Source organism: Ovis aries, chromosome 2 (assembly GCF_016772045.2).
Source record: "Ovis aries strain OAR_USU_Benz2616 breed Rambouillet chromosome 2, ARS-UI_Ramb_v3.0, whole genome shotgun sequence".
NCBI lineage: Eukaryota > Metazoa > Chordata > Mammalia > Artiodactyla > Bovidae > Ovis > Ovis aries.
In genome coordinates, this window is record NC_056055.1 from 226180351 (window position 1) to 226194213 (window position 13863).

The 13863-nt window shown below is 44.0% G+C and overlaps 1 protein-coding gene across 2 annotated transcripts in view; it reads right to left on the reverse strand.

Moving 5' to 3' along the window:
* SERPINE2 (serpin family E member 2) overlaps positions 1-13863 on the reverse strand; it is a 68768-nt gene that overhangs the window by 53317 nt on the left and 1588 nt on the right. The window lies entirely within an intron of this gene.

The window sequence follows — 13863 nt, forward strand, 5'->3', positions numbered from 1 at the left end:
TTATGAAGCTCTTCCTGTGTGCACAGCCCTGTGAATGCATGGTCTTACTGAATCTCACATGAGCCTTTTGGGTTTGAGCTGAAGTAACAGGTATGCAGAGAGGCTGAGTCATCTGCCTCACATCACACAGCAAGAAAGAGGCCTCAGACGACATGGACATGCCCACCACCATGTGATGGACATTGCCAGAGGCTTCTCCCGGAGAGAAGGCAGAGGTGGTCCCAGAGAGAAGACAGAGGTAGTCTCGTCACTTGCCTCCCCCGTCCACTCCCTCTGGGTCCACTTTCACTCCCCAAGTCAGAGCTCAGGATTGGCGCTGATCCCTTCCCCCAGCTTTGCCTCACCTTCTGCTCCTGGATGCTGAACAGTGTTCTGAGCACATCTGCCAAACCTCCGCCATGCTGCTGCAAGAGGCGCCCCTTCTTCCAGCATGAAAGTCTCTGTTTTTTTATGTTATAAGTACCATCTGTGCTTGAGTACATGGTGTCTCCCAAACAGGACAGTTCCCTTGTCCAGCAGAGAATCCCAACACCTCCATCCCAGCGACCCCATCCCGCAAGTTCTGGTCAACATGACTAAATAAACTTCATGACTGTATGTGAAATCACATATATTATGATCTAGAAATAGAACCTTTCCATTTCCACCTTCCGTGAAGCAATTTAATTCAGAGTTTTCCCCAGACATCCTCTCCATGCCTGTCATCGTTTTTTGAGTCTAACCATTTCCTTCAGCACATTATCTACTTTCCTTCCGAGCTGCCTGTGATAGTGTACTTTTCAAATCCGTGTGTGACACTTCATGAAAATGTCTATCCTAAGCCATAAGAAGCCCCCCCACAGATCTTCAGAACAGTGGCCCTCACAGACAAAACTATATCTGTGATCCCCACAGCATATTACTGGCTGTGCTACATTAAAGTGACCCTTTGTGGCTTAGATAAACTTTGACCTGACAAAGTAGTTAACCTTCTGAGCAAACCCATTTCCTCTTCTTCAGAAGACAGGGCGATAGCTTGTGCTGTAGGTGGGAGCGACCATAAGACTGAAATACAGTCAACAAAATGGGAGTAGAAATGCTGCCTGCAGGCCTGGCCCATCCAGATCCGCCACATGCAACCTGCCGTGACCTTTCTGGTTCCACCAGTTTGATGCCGACCAGCATCACGCCCTTGGAATCCACCTGTGAAACGAAGTGGAACCACATGATGGAAAGAGGCTGCATCACTGAACCATCAGGCTGGAAAACAACACATTAATCTGGGGCTCTATGCAAGTGGAGAATAACGTGCCATCACGTCTGCGCCATGGCACATGTTTGGGTTTACTTGTTACACCAACTAGCATGACCATAACTAACACAAGACATTCAACATTTGGTGACTGTGAAACCATGACCTCAGGAATAATGACTAAGCCTGTATTCAATTTCTCTGCCTTTTTAAAAAAATGCCTTTTCATCATGCAATCTCTCTAAGCACTCATACTAAGTATTGATAAAGGTGATTTCAGGCTTACGTGCTTTCTGTCTGTGTTCTCATGAGTCTCACCCATCCGGTGCTTTTGGTAAGCTCTGACCAATAAACATATCAAGATCTTTGCAAAATGGAAGATTTTGTAAGGACCCCAATATAGAGCAAACCTCTCTTTGTCCGAGGGACAATTTCAGAAAAATTTTCACTTCTCATTCACACAGTTTTTGAACTAGGACACTCTCTTTTTCACAGACAAAATTCTCCCATTTTAGTGCCTTTGGGGGCTTCCCAGATGATGCTGGTGGTAAAGAACCCGGATGTCAATGTAGGAGATGTAAGAGATGTGGGTTCGATCCCTGGATTGGGAAGATCCCCTGAAAGACAGCAATGCAACCCATTCCAATATTCTTGCCTGGAGAATCCCATGGACAGAGGAGCCTCGGGGGCCACAGTCCATAGGGTTGCAAAGAGTCAGATACAACTGAAGTGACTGACTTAGCATGCCTGCAATGCTTTTTAGTGACTCATTAAGGCATCTCCAAGGTACCAGTTTGGCATACCTGACCCAGAAAAGAGCAGGCCTTGCTGCAATTTGGGACTCTTCAGTGTCTTGAAGTCTAGAGTATTTACTGAAAGTTACGTGCAAGTAACGTTTTACACTTTCCAAAGTCATACATTAAAACTGCCATATTTTTTATGAGATCTGATCTCTCTGCCATGGAGAAGTCATCTCCATGTATTTAGCCATAGATAGCCCAAGAGAGACTAAATGGCCAACTTTTATTACAGATACAAACAAGTAAATAGCAATTCGCCATAATTGAGGGCAAAATGGATTTTGTGGAGAGTAACTTGAAAGAAAAAGAAAGGGCCACATTACCCGAGAGGGCCATGTGCACGTTTGTGCTTGTCAGGCACAAGCCAATGCTTCACATTGTGCACACTTACTCTACACACACAGACACACGCAAACGAACACACATGAGTTGTAGCGACTGACATTTGGGAAACTCCTCTGAGGAAAGGGCTTTAGCATCAGCATGGCTGAGCCTCCCAGGCTCCTGGAAAGTGGGTATCACAGCGCTCAATTCAAGGGGGAGGAAACTGAGACCTGGACACAGTCCATTTCTTGCCCAGCTTCTTGACCCGCAGGGAGCCTCCGAGTTTCTCATTCACAGCACATCCTAGGGCTGGTCAAGTGACCTGATTCGTAATACTTCCTATTTCCCTGTCTGTAAAACAGGAACAGTTGAATCTCTCTCTGCAGTGAAGCTGCATTCTTTATCATCTCCATTCTTTAGCTTTGGAAATGATGCTCAGGACTGATGGCGGGAAGGTGGGGTGGAGGACGTGAGAGTATTTTGCAGGCATAAAACTACTAAGCGTAGAACAAGACACTTAAATCTAGGTTCATTTGACTTCCCAAGTCACCCTCTATCCAGTCATGGTCTGTGGGTTCGACCACCATTGTTTAGCCTTAGTTGTTCCCTGCAAACACTGTTTCAGAATCAAAAATCTCTACTGAGACACCCAGACCTGGAGTGAACATCCCGTGGGCAGGAATCTCAGAAGGGTGCTTCACACACTTGAATCTCAATGTTCTCACCTGTGAAATACAACTAATTTCCACCTTACTTAATTTCCATCTGTTTAGATTCAATAAGATCAGGTATAAAAGGTGTCTCACAGCACTTGACACCCTGATGACTCAGTGATCTTTTTCTTCATTCCTCGTCTCAACCATCTTCTAGGCTCCTCTGTGTCAGGTACTGTGGAAGGAGACCAGAGGAATAAAAGAGACTACAAAATCCTGAAGATTTCCTAGTGGGGCGTAGAAGACACACAAATAACTAGAACACATGATAGAGGGTATGAGAAAAGCACATTTTTGCCAATGTATATACATAAAATATACTTATCCTTCTTAAAGAAATTTTAGACTAATAAGTGATATACGTGCATGAAACAACTCTGTTTTCAGTAACTGCTGAATCAATCCACATTAGTATGACTAGCATTGGTCATGATTAATGACCTAGCTGCTCAAGAAGAGGTTCACTATGAACAGTTCAGCATCTCTGGCCAATCTTCTAAGTTGCTATTTTAATTAACGTGTCTTTAGGAAATGAACACAGGTTTGGCAAGACACGATATGAGTCTATCACTAAAGTAACTTCAAAGAGAAAATTCACACTTTTAGAAAGAACACTCTATAATTAAGTCATCACCCAGAATCTCCTTGGCATTTCCCAACTCATTGTCCGAGCAACAATTCAGGTTCAGGCATACATTGGGTGCTATAAAAAATCCCACATGGATATTTGCCAGTAAAATTCTTAAATCATACTAATGGCAGTAGAAAATACATTTCCTATCCAGGAATGTTGGCAATGGTTAGTCCAACATTCACAGAACTCTTTTGTATATTGAAGGAATCAAATCATAATTAGATGACCATGGGTTTTAAATATGTTCGCCATGTGCTTAAAATGGCTACTTCTGGATATACGGACATCACTGGATACAATAGAATGAGTTTTTCACAGTCGGACAAACAAGAACAAAAGGGGAAGACTTTGGATTCTGCATCTGCAGAAACCTAAATATTAAAGATTACTTTTACCTAAGATTACTTTTCCTATTGTATAATTTATTCATTCTTCATAACTACGATAAGAAAAAAAAAAACAAACAGCACTCAGTCTGACAAGGCTAGCCTGCAATGCACCCCTAGAAAGACCTAATGGTAACACTTCTGCTTACATTTTCTCAAAGGTGGACTAAAAAGGAGTTTATTTCATGCACCAGCTATCCTTTGGTCTGTGGCCAATACTAGAGGAGCTGGACACTTGTGGAAAAGACAGATGACCAGCTGATCACTGGGAATACTGCTCACAAGAGTTTTACAGAAAAGGGGTCTGGAAACTAAGCATGCAAACACAGACAGCAAGTCACTCATTCATGAGGTCAAAGGCACAGTGAAAACGCAGGTCCCAGAGGAGTGAAACGTTCACATGGACTACTGTGACAAATAGAACCCCACTTCCATCTCGTCTCCTGCGAGTCAACTCCACTCAGAACTCTGTGCTCAGCACCTAAAGCATACTCTCCACTGCATCCTCACAACACTTAAGATGTGATTACCTTCATGCCCGGGCTTCCCTCATAGCTCAGTTGGTAAATCATCTGCCTGCAATGCAGGAGACTGTGGTTTGATTCCTGGGTGGGGAAGATCCCCTGGAGAAGGAAATGTCAATCCACTCCAGTAGTCTTGCCTGGAGAATCCCATGGACAGAGGAGCCTGGTGGGCACAGTCCATGGGATCGCAAGAGTTGGACACAACTTAGTGACTAAAACACACAAAACACCTTCATGCCCAGTTCACAGATGAAGAAACTGAGGCTTGGAGAAGTCTAGCAAATTGGCTACAGCCTTCTGACATCCAGCTAGTATTCGATATAATGTAGATACAGATGAAAGCCCATTCATCTCTACATCCTCCATACTCTTAATTACTACACTATACAAAGGAGGAGGAGGAGGAGGATGGGGAGAACATATCCCATAAGATAGGACAAACTCCGAAATAAAGTTAAATATAAAGAAAACCATAAAAACAAGTTAAATCTCAATGTTTTAACCTAAGTCTCTACACAGTTGTGGAGTAGACATCCTTTAAAAATAATGTCACCTTTGTTCTTTAGTTCAGTTTTATCCAGCTTAAACATATGTTATTCCCTTGGACTCCGGGTATATGCACTCTACCTTTTCAATCCAAAGGTCAGTATTAATTTTAGAGTGTGAGTCCCAGGGAAAAAAACAAGTATCTAAGAAATAACTGGGCCCAGGGGCCCAAAGGCGTGAAAACATTACTTCAAAGGTAACACAAAAGTATTAGCCTCTTTCCGTTTCTGTTTTGGTTGTCTTATTGAAGGACATCATACAGCAAGGAAAGAAGATAGTCTCTTGAAAGGAGGCCCGCGGTTTGACATAGGTTTCTTTTTGAGAGGTTATAAATATTGATGAATCATAAATCTTCGGTGCTTCCTAGTGTAGAGCTCACATGTTTACAGACCTGGGTTCAGGCTCTGGCATTGACACATACAGGCTGTATGAGTGACCACCGATATCTGGGCTGCTCTACACGGTTCTGCACAACTGTCTGAATGGGAATGATGTTAGTATCAGTCCTACAAGGAGCCATGAGGCTGGAGGAGAGACGCTGAGCCTCTGTCAACTGCATACAAATACTAACCAGCACACCTCTCTCAATACTCCTTCTTCCTCTGACTGCAGGCTTTGGACACGTGACTCAGAACCTGGCCAATCACAGTCACTTATTCCCCTGCCCACAGCCATTGGTCCAGGGAAAGGCACATGACCCAACCTGAGCCAATAAGAGTGCCTCCCTGGGATTTTTTTCTGACCTGGACAGCCAGGAAGCTCATCTTTCCTCTTGGATCCTCAGACTGTAGGCAGGTCAGCTTGAAGGTGCCTGCAGTCATATTCAGAGACAAGACACGGTGGGAGAGAAAAGAGGCTCAAGGACGTCTAGTTCCGGTCACCTCCAGGGTCAAAGCACCCTTGCCCTGGCTCGGGGTCAGCAATGTAAGCTAGTAGCTCCCCAGGCTCTCCGTGTTTTTGAGTCAGTTATTTTGATTACACTTGATTATACTTCTGCACTTGTAACCAAAAGATCAGACAGTAATTAAAGTGCATATAATCTAATCAGTGACCAAATCCTCAATAAAAATAATTTTCTCCTAAGTGGATTCATTGGTTAAAAAGACAAAAAAAAAAAAATTTTTTTTTAAGTAGAAAAGGCAAACACAGCCATTATTTGTACTCAATTTTTTCAAAAGAAAGAATCTATTTTCATTTTCAGTCACTTTGTTCATTTTCCAGTGGGGTTCGTATTCGGCGTTAAACTTTCTCACCTGCCCACATTCACTTTCAAGATTTGGCCCATAAAAACTGGGGCCAAAAACAAATAGTTATTTTTTTTCTATAGCTGTATTAGTTGACACTAAATGCAGAGGGTATGCGGGGGGTGGGACACAGGGTGGGGACAAAGGACTGATGCTATTTTTATCTTGCTCATAGAAATTCCCCAGGTTACTGGACTTCTCACTGCTGTAAGGTGGGGGAGGGCATTACAAAAACAAAACAAAGTATATTCACCAAGGTTTGCAATCACTGTAAGAAATCCTTTCTGCTTTTTCATAGGATTTATTTGTTTTACATTAAAATGTCTTCATATTATCATCCTCCCAAGAATGAACTGATAAAAATAAAAAGGCACAGTGGGCTTCAATTTTCCAATTATCTTCTGAGGCAAAGGGCAAAGTCTGAGGTCAGACTGAGGCAGGAGCATGGGGTGTTCCTGGTCTCTTCTTGAATTAGGGCATCCACCCCAACCTTTGAAGGAATTCAGGGAGGAAATGGGGATGAAATGTTTGTCAAAATGCATGAATGGAATTACAAATAGAAGACTGCTGAGGCTCAGTGGCCATCCCCATGCACAAAAAAGAGGCACAGAAGGAACGCCAACTTCTCTGGACTGGGCTGACATCCAGACCTGGAAATCTAACAGCAGAATAAAGGGAGAATCATTTACGTGTAAATTGACTTGGCCTGTTAGGTGAAAGGTAGCATTTCTCAAAAGAGAAATAAAATTGTCCTAGTCTTTCAGTGTTCTTAGACAAATTGTGAACTTAGACATAAGAAATAACCTAAAGATGTAGTTTATTGCATTTGACTCCATTCCATACCTAAGGGTATTTTTTTAAACCCAATATTGATTTTTAGATTAGACATGCAATCTACTCATGAGGAAAGATGGTTCTGCAAAGAGAAGGCGGACACATTTATGAATGGAGACAGAGGTTTACAAAGAGGATCCCAATATATGGGACTCAATGTATCACATATTTTTATAAATGCCTCCAAGTAGGAATACAAACCAAATACATTTTCCCGTTGGGCCTCAATGCTATTCCTGAGCCCTAAAGAGCCAAAATGAATGATTTATTTGGTTGAAAAGAAAAAATGAAAGAGAAGAATTAATTTCATGAAGATAAACATAAAACTGCATTTAAGAAAAAATTTCATCTAGGCCTGATATTTATGAGAAAGCTGGATCAGAAAGGAAAATAAGCCAAGAAGTTAAACTGTTTTTCTTTTTTTTAAATAAGACATGTTTGAGATCACTATTTCAACATACCTATTGTATAGGTAAGGAAATTAAGATCCAAATGGTCAACTATATAAGTCCTTTATGGCACAGTGCAGACCCTCTCCCAACCCAGGCCTCCTTCCACTAAACTTTAGCTTAAGACATTAGCCCAAAAACTGCCCTGGCAAATGCTGGGGGGAAAAAAAAAATCATAACAACAACAAAAAATGGGTCAGAAAGAAGACATGCTATCACCATCATTGAAAAGGTTAGTGGAAATAAGCTAGAAGGTATTCTACCTTGTGGGCTTCCCTGGTGGCTCAGTGGTAGAAAATCCACTTGCTAATGCAGAAGACATGGGTTCAACCCCTGGTCTGGGAAGATCCCCTGGAGAAGCAAATGGCAACTCACTCTAATATTCTTCCCTGGAGAAACCCATGGATAGAGGAGCCTGGTGGGCTATGGTCCATGGGATCGCAAAGAGTCAGAAATGACTCACAAGCTGAATAACAACAATTCTACCTTCTACAAATTGTGAAATAGCCAGTGGACTTCAAGGAAGACGGAACGAAGCCAAAAAGGGTTCAAATAGGGATAACTGAAGTGAACACAGCCACAGAAGCCCTTCTGTGTTAGACTTCTACTTTTTTCTCAGTAATGTTCTGTCTTAGAAGACATGGTTGATCAAATATTCTTTTTATGTTAGGATATAGATTGATTAAGTGCAGAAGTACCAGCACCAGGGGTAGAGGTCTAGAGGCAAAGCTCCCCTTTAAGCTCAGAAGACAAGCACTGTTTCATAAAATGTGCAGCAAACTTGTGAAAGATATGAAAATGGTTTAGTTCAACATCCGTTAAATGCCTTTGGGTCATACACCATTGCTGGTGTAAGTGTAACCAGAACTCAGGCACAACTTCACACCACTTGGGAATCGGGTGGATAGAGCATTTTGCTATGACACAGTAACTACCATCAGAAAGGCATCCATTGGGCAGTGTACGTGTGTGTAAACATCCCACATGTGCATCAGGGAGGACTGGCAGACACTACCGGGCTTCAGGAAAGACTTTTTGGAACAGGTGACACTAGACATGAGTCCTGAAAAAGTGGAAGTTGGCCAGACAACAAATGCAGAAGATGGAGAAAGAGAATTCCAGGCAGAGGTCCAGGAGGAGCCAAGGTAAGGAGGCAAGGGCAGCATCATGGTGTGAGAAGTCTGCAGGGAGTTCAGTTTTGCAGGAAAATAAAGTTGTGGTATTAGAGAAGACTCTTGAGAGTCCCTTGGAGAGCAAGGAGATCAAACCAGTCAATCCTAAAGGACATCAACTCTGAATATTCATTGCAAGGACTGATACTGAAGCTGAAGCTCCAATACTTTGGCCACCTGATGCCAAGAGTCGACTCTCTGGAAAATACCTGGATGCTGGGAAGGATTGAGGGCAGGAGGAGAAGCGGGTGACAGAGGATGAGATGGTTGGATGGCATCACCGACTCAATGGACACGAGTTTGAGCAAGCTCTGGGAGACAGTGAAGGTCAGGGAAGCCTGGTGTGCTGTAGTCCATGGGGTCACAAAGAGTTGGACACAACTTAGCGAGTGAACAACAACAAAGCAGGGAGGTGGGAAGGGACTGAAAAGCTTGGCCTTTGTCAGGTCATTACAAATGGCCAGCGGCCTGGGGAGGTGCTGGAGAGAAGGGCACTATGGAAAGTTCACTGGTTGGGTGCTGAGGACTTCTGGGATAGGACTGCCCAAAGGGAGCTAAGCGATCTTGGGAACACAGTGCCTGACTCTGGGCACCATGTGAAATGAGCGCCGCCATGTTCCAAGGGCTGAGGTCTTTTGGCTTTGGGACACGGAATTCAGCCTGCCCTGTCTCCTCACGTGATAATGGGGCAGGAGGAGGGTGGTGAGGTCTGTGGAAATGGTTTATAAACAGCAGAGACTGCATCTCAGTACAGGTGAGACAACACCAGAATTATGTATCAGCAACTTTCCTTGAAGAGGCTCAAAAGCATTTTGAAAAATTCTGGTACAGCACCTTTAAACGTGAACAGAAAGATCACGTCTTCAATCTGAGATACCTACCTTGTGACACAACACAGCTACTCCTTCAGAATAGGGCTTTGTCCCCAAGAGGGAGGCACTCAGCAGCAACACGGACGATGGTTTGAAAGGGGTACAACACTAGTGTGAAAGACCAGGCAGGAGACGGTGCAGTCAGTCACTCAGGACTGCCCGTGGTCATCCCCCAGCCTGTGGCTGCCAGCTCAGAAGACCATGGGCACTGGGAAGCTGCTGTAAGGAGGGACCAGGGGGTCCAGGGGGAGTAGAAAGCAAGCAGTCTCCAGCCTACCCGGGCCCTGGGAGCTCCATGCCAGGCACGTGCTGCTACATGGCAATGCAGGCCTCCTGTTCCAGGGCCCCTGGTTTTTAAGAGTAGCTGTAAATCCAAGTGATAACCTTTCTAAAGATTAACTCAATTTCTGTAGACTTGCGTTCAGGCCAATGACATGTCTGCCAGTTAGAAATGGCACACTGGCCATCACTGTGCCACTTCTGGACTGCAAAGCAGAATAGGACCACAGTGACTGCAGCAGAAGTTTAACGGATTTCACAGCACCAGCACTAGGACCAGGACTTGGTGACTGTCTGGATGTAGGGGGTCTGGTGGTTGCTGGAGGAGTCTGCTGACCCTGGGAGGTCCCTGCTTTAGCACCCTGGTGAATGGTGGTGCCATCACGTAAAACAGGACAGGTTTTCACTAAGGATGAAACAGGTGTGGGGTGGATGATTAAAAACTAAAATTGCTTTTGGACTTATTGTGGGTTTTCTACCTCAAGAGCATGGATCGGCCCACTAGACTGTAGGGAGCTAGCTGGAGATACAATCTGGGACTTTGAACTGGTGAAAGTGGAAGCCATAGGAAAATGGTAACTCTAACACTCCTCATAGAGCTCAATATGGATGAGAACTGAGCCCCAGGAAACCCCAGGAGGTAGTGGAGTTGCCAGGGAGGCAGAAGGCAAACCAGGAGGAGATGGCAACTAGGGAAAAAGAAAAGTATCCATGAGAAAAAGAAGAAAGATCCACACCCAGTCCTGCAGAAAGGTCTACAGGACATCCTCAGATCCTTCAGGAATTGTGGTGTCTAGACAGGGAAAAAATGGAAACAGTGACAGACTTTATTTGGTTGGGCTCCAAAAATCACTGCAGATGGTGACTGCAGCCATGAAATTAAAAGACATTTGCTCCTTGGAAGAAAAGCTATGACAAACCTAGACAGCATATTGAAAAGCAGAGACATCACTTTGCCGACAAGGGTCCATATAGTCTAAGCTATGATTTTTCCAGTAGTTATGTATGGTTGGACCATAAAGTAGACTGAGTGCCAAAGAATTGATGAGTTTGAGCTGTGGTGGTGAAGAAGATTCTTAAGAGTCCCTTGCACATCAAGGAGATCAAACCAATCAATCCTAAAAGAAATCAACCCTGAATATTCATTGAAAGGACTGATGCTGAAGCTTAAGTTCCAATACTTTGGCCACCTGATACGAAGAGCTGACTCAGTGGAAAAGACCCTGATGCTGGGAAAGATTGAGAGCAGGAGAAGGGGGTGACAGAGGATGAGATGGTTGGATGGCATCCTTAACTCAATGGACATGAGTTTGAGCAAACTCTGGGAGATGGTGAAGGACAGGGAAGCCTGGCGTGCCACAGTCCATGGGGTCACAGAGAGCTGGACACAACTGAGCGACTGAAGAACAACTCCTACTGTGGGGAGACTGGCCAGGTTGCAGAGAGTTGAGAAGAAAGGGGAGCCTGAGGAAGGGTTAACTCACTTCAGAAGACTTGGATACACAGGTGGTCACTATAGCTGAGTTGGGGATGCAAGGACAAGGAGGTTATGGTGTTTTAAAAATACTGATAACATGTACACCCGTGGCTGATTCATGTCAATGTATGGCAAAAACCACCACTATATTGCAAAAAGCATCAAATGTAATTACCCTCCAATTAAAATAAATAGATTAATTTTTTTAAAAAAAGAGTTCATGGGGAAACATGAGGCACTGTCATATGTGTCTCTCTGATCTTCTCTAAGTCCCAGCCCATCCCCTGATTTTTCTTCTATTATTCTACCTTATTGCAACTCTATCAGAGCATAGTTATGTTTGCTTTGTGTCTGCTTGCTTCCACAAGAAAGACTGTTCCAGGAGAGCAGGGACCTGCTGTTTACCATACATCAGGGCCTAACAAAGTGCCTGGACACAACAGCTGCTTAAGATTTCGTGGATGTGGGTAACTGTGGAAAAGTCTGCGGGAAGGAAATGGGGTAGGACATGGAGAGACATCAATCCAGTGACTCCTGTTTTCCCGACAGAATGGGTCATTCAGTTCAGTTCAGTCGCTCAGTCGTGTCCAACTCTTTGCAACCCCATGAATCACAGCACACCAGGCCTCCCTGTCCATCACCAACTCCTGGAGTTCACTCAAACTCATGTCCATCGAGTCAGTGATGCCATCCAGCTATCTCATGCTCTGTCATCCCCTTCTTCTCCTGCCCCCCAGTCCCTCCCAGCATCAGGGTCTTTTCCAATGAGTCAGCTCTTCGCATGAGGAGTGTCAGTTTCAGCATCAGTCCTTCAGCATCAGTCCTTCCAATGAACACCCAGGACCGATCTTTAGGATGGACTGGTTGGATCTCCTTGCAGTCCAAGGGGCTCTCAAGAGTCTTCTCCAACACCACAGTTCAAAAGCATCAATTCTTCTGTGCTCAGCTTTCTTCACAGTCCAACTCTCACATCCATACATGACCACTGGAAAAACCATAGCCTGGGCTAGATGGACCTTTGTTGGCAAAGTAATATCTCTGCTTTTTAATATGCTATCTAGGTTGGTGGTTTGAACATTCTTTGGCATTGCCCTTCTTTGGAACTGGAATGAAAAGTGATCTTTTCCAGTCCTGTGGCCGCTGCTGAGTTTTCCAAATTTGCAGGCATACTGAGTGCAGCACTTTCACAGCATCATCTTTCAGGATTTGAATGGGTCATTAGTCACCTGCCAAAGGGGAAGGAGGGTAGGGAAGAGATCTCCTATGGTCAAGAAGAGTTGTGATGGGAGGACCAGTCTGCAACCTGGAAGGCAGGAGCCTGTGGTGCAGAGACACTGAGATGCTGATTTCAGAAGCTGAGCAAGCTTCTGGGTGAGGGCAAGACCCAGATGTACAGGACCCAGTAGCGAGAGTGGGTGGAGGTCCCGGGAGTTGAGATGGTCAAAGAAGCAGGCATGGGAGCATCTTCCACATGAACTGTGGGACTAGGGGAGGAGAGAAAGCCCACAGGTCAAAGCTGTCCATGCTGTGGGAGAGGGACTGGTTGGCAGAGGATGGCCACAGAGACGGGTAGCTGGGACCTGACTAGGTCCCCACCTCATTTCCAACTCTGCCACCTCAAACAATTTCTGACTAGTATCTAGTTACTGACGTGTGGAACTGAAAATTACTGTCCTTTAGAAACTGACTCATTTCTGTCCTTTTAAAATTACGCTAATAAGTGAAGTTCACGGGGGATGAAATTTTCTGCATAGATTCATTTTTTAAAGAATAAAAAAAAAAAGATGACACCTTGCTGACCTTCAGTAATTGCCCTACACTGTACAATATTTTTGAACCTCATTTCAAGAAAGAATCAAACCTCAGAGTTGAAAGAAACCTGACATGATTTCAGCTAACACCTTCATTTGCATGCCTGAAGAAAATTTTCACTGAAATATTGCAAACAGCACATAATTACTAATTTAGATATGCAGACAGCATTGAAGGTATCTTCAATTTCTGAAGTGTGCTTTAGATATACAAATTAGCAACGCTTACATTTTTCCCAGTTATCAGTGTTCAACTTTCGATATAAAATCTCCAAAGTATAAAATTATCACGTAGATTGCTCCTGAACAGTTCAGAGAAGTAAACTGCTTCCTGGCTTGAAAGAGGAAGTCAAATCTTCAAACACCTTTTTATGTTGATGCTAAATATAAGAATATAAATATAAAAACGCTCCCTGAGAAGTAGTCAAAGCAAGCCACAGCAGCATTCGAGATTTCTCAAGAGAGACATAGGCGAAGATTATTTTTCGTTCATTAAAACAGTAAAACCTTTGAGAGCATCTTCCATGACACCTGAAGGTGGAGTGCGGTCTTATGTAATAGAAGCCT